Below are 431 nucleotides of genomic sequence, written 5' to 3'. Positions count from 1 at the left end.
AAAGGTGTCTCCTTGACAAGCGGGATAGCAACGCAGCAGCAGTACTCCTGCTGCTCCTGCTGCTGCCATTGCTGCTGCTATTGCTGCTGCTGCTGCTGCTGGTGATGTAGAGTAGCCAGAGAGGTGCGGGTGCCTCTGCCTGCGCAGCAGAGAGCGGCGACGCACCTCAATAGCAGCAGCAACAGCAACAGCAGCAGCAGCAGCAGCAGCAGCAGAAGCATCGCCATCAGCAGCAGCAGCAGCAGCAGCAGCAGCAGCAGCAGACAGCAGACAGGGACCTGCATTGAAGAGGGACGCGTAGTGTTATGTTTGTGTCTTTTTTTTGTACAGTATAATTTACAAATTAAACTAAAGACAGACAACATGCGGAATTTGCCTAAGTTGTTTTTTCGTGTAGAGACACTTCAAGAAGAGACACTTCAAGAAGAGAC

The sequence above is a fragment of the Eimeria acervulina genome, genomic scaffold (assembly GCF_000499425.1).
Source record: "Eimeria acervulina Houghton genomic scaffold, Eah_scaff682, whole genome shotgun sequence".
In the NCBI taxonomy this organism is placed as follows: domain Eukaryota; phylum Apicomplexa; class Conoidasida; order Eucoccidiorida; family Eimeriidae; genus Eimeria; species Eimeria acervulina.
This window is presented reverse-complemented; position numbering follows the sequence as displayed.